Source organism: Anolis sagrei, chromosome 6 (genome assembly GCF_037176765.1).
Source record: "Anolis sagrei isolate rAnoSag1 chromosome 6, rAnoSag1.mat, whole genome shotgun sequence".
Lineage (NCBI taxonomy): Eukaryota > Metazoa > Chordata > Lepidosauria > Squamata > Dactyloidae > Anolis > Anolis sagrei.
Window position 1 is genome coordinate 24,629,579 of NC_090026.1, and position 3,264 is coordinate 24,632,842.

Genomic DNA, 3,264 nt, shown 5'->3' on the forward strand with positions numbered 1-3,264 from the left:
TATATGTTTATGGTTATCACTGAGTGAGTAGTCTGTTTTTCAACACATGATTAAAGCCTTGGGGGATGGGCACAAATGAGTTACGGATGGATGATGGATATGTGCAAACTTTTGTTGCCCTCCAAACTCACTGGACCACCCTTTTCCTGTCCTCTCACCTACCCATCCACTTTCAGTTTTGTTTTAGGGAGGTCAAGAGGTCCATCTGACTTCTGGAGGGTCCCCAGAGGTAGAAAATCCCCACATACACACTCAACGAAATAGCCCACAACCATAACCTAAACCTTGGCCTTAAAGCTGTGATGTTTTCTTTGACCTCTCAGCCTCATGAGATTTGTCATCACTTCCACTCTTAAAATATGTTTTTGGCCCTATCTCCCTGAAGGGTTCAGGGTTGATTCCAGCATATGCAGACACAAGGCAAACATTCAATGCCTCAAAACAATGAAACACAGATAAAGGTAAAGGCTTCCCCTTCATCTCCAGCTCTAGGGGATGGTACTCATCTCCAGCTCTGGGGGTAGTTATCATCATTTCAAAGCTGAAAGGCCTGTGTTGTCCATAGACACTTCCAAGGTCATTAACCAGCATGACTGCACGGAGCGCCATTTACCTTCCCCCCAACACAGTACTTATTGATCTACTCACATTTTGCATGTTTTCAAACTGCTAGGTTGGCAGGAGCTGGTGATAACAGCAGGAGCTTACCCCATCCCATGGATTCAAACCACCAACCTTCCGGTTAGCAAGTTCAGCAGCTCAACAGTTTAACCTGTTGTATCATCACAGCCCCATTTTTTACCTCACTCTAGACCTCATGCTTGACCTAACCCCAAAAATGGTACTGCATTTTGACAAGGCATAGATTCACACATACCTTCCAAAATATACATTTTCATTAAATTGCTTACTTTTTTATGGGGTAGACATCCCAAACGTGGCCTACAGGCTGGTGTTCTTTGTCACATCATCAGTCTTATGGTGAGCCTTTTCTAGAGGATGCTGTTTTGTCTGCCAGTAGTTAATCCTTTCTATCTATACACTGCCATCTTGTGGTTGCATCTGAACAAAATATCTGTCTGTCTGTCTGTCTTAGTTTGAGGCCCTTAACCCAAAATGGGGTTAAACCCCTAATTTTTAAAAGTTGGATTATGAAAGCAATGTGTGCCAAGTTTGGTCCAGCTCCAACCAGCTGTAAGAACCTTTGTGGATCATACAAACATACATATACATACATACTATTTTGTTTTGGTTTTTAAGAAAGAAGAAAGACAGTCCTAAAACAAGTGCCATGTGGAGAGCTCAGAAAGTGTCTGTGGCCTTGGGGCAGGGAAGGGAGGCACTTTTGTCAGTTCTGCTTCTCCTTTTATTATTTCAAGTTCTCTCCTCGTTTGCCCTTCTAAACATGCCACAGACTGGGGGAGGAGGAAGACCCCGGAAATGTGGTTGGTGAGTCACAAACACAATGTGTATATATGCCTATTTTCACTCATACAAGGATTAGGTCTGTTTAGTTAGCATGTAGAACCTGGCACAAAAAATAGATGTATATGTGCAATGAGTGTGCAGCAAAACATCAAATCTGTTTCTATCCATTCAGTCAGCATGTCATAACAGATATATCAAAATATGTTCTAATCCTCCTCACAATTCAGCGCTCCTAACTTGACAAGATTAAAAATGCAGATGATACAACTTTGTTGGTGATGCTTTCCTAATGTCTAAGAGCCTAAGGAAGCAGACTTTTCAAGACCATGGACAAAGTCCAAGGAGCAGACTCTTTTCCTCTTGAGATTTGAGATGTTTCTTCCTACTCTTCTGATGCTCCACTCCTTCCAGGGAATGTCAAATCTCACAGGGCACTGGATGGTCCTTTGAGGCAGTCCAGTTGGCCCTTTCCTAGAAACAGAGTTTGCAGTTTCTTCTCCAGGTTTGACTGAAAATGACACTCAGGCTCTATACATCTTTTCTGCACAACTAGATCTTTAGCCTCTAGGTTTCTGTCACTGCTGAAATTTATATCCATGGTATGTTTGACTTAAATTGTGAACAGTTCTATACTATTGCTGCTCAAACTGTGGTTTCTTGACCCCCCCCCCCCCCCAGCTGAATGTTGAGGTCGCAAAAAAAAATTGGCAACAGTAAAAGATTTCCAAATAGCAGCCATAGATAACTCTGTTATCATCAACATGCAATGTTTACAGTGGATTCTGCAGAAAATGCTCCAGCTGCATTTCATACAAAAAAGGAAAACCAGCCTTAGCAAGCCTTGCAAAGGCTGATTTATTATCAGTAAATGTTTGATTTTCATGAGTTTGTGCGTGAATGGAGTCTGAAGTCTAAAAATGGAGTCTGAGCTCAGAGTAGTCCCAGATCTGATCCTGTGGTCTGCACCCTCAAGAAACATAGAGTAAAGGGAAAACTGCACTGCATACCAAAACATACATACACAATAGAGTAAGCAAACAGAATAATATACAAACAAATTACTAGTGGTGGCTTGAAAAGGGGTGTTATTTTCATCAGGGCATGAGCAGAAGTTGGCTCTACTATGCTGTTACTGTAGCTTGATACCACTTTAAACTGTCATGATTCCATCCTACAGAACCATGGTATTTGAGGTTTGGTGAAAGACTTAGATTTAAACTTCTGCAAAAAAAAAAAAAAAAGTGGGCTTCCAGGAACCACAACACTAAAGCTCTCCAACTAGTAATATAAGTACCAATATAAGTACCAATGTTTGGGGTTTCAGATATTGTCAAATGTTGGGATTTTTGAATTTACAGTGTAGATGCATCCCCGGGTGTCATATTATTCTGTTTCCTCTGCAAAAAAAAAAAAAAAAAAGGAGATGGTGAATCGAGTGTGTCATCAAAGTGATTAATGATAAAAGTCCATTTTAACTCAATGCATTTTTAGATACAGAGCAAAACCACTGTTTGCTTTGCAGGCTCCCTGGATGCCTCCCTCCCATCTGCTTTCCCTGCAAGTGGAGGTTGAGGAATTTGTTGATGCTCCCTGGTGGGGAAGAGGGTGTGTTTTTATCCACTTAGACTGCCTCTGAAGCTGCTTCTGCATTCATTTTCACGGATTATGTCCCAGAGCCCAATCAAGATTTCCAGAAAAGGAAAAATAGCTGCATTCTGCTTTATGCACTCATTCTTTGCACCTTTTACGCACAGGAGAAAGATTCCATCCACACCAGTGGTTCCCAATTTATTTATTTTTTTTGACCAGGACCACTTTGACCAGGGACCACTTTCC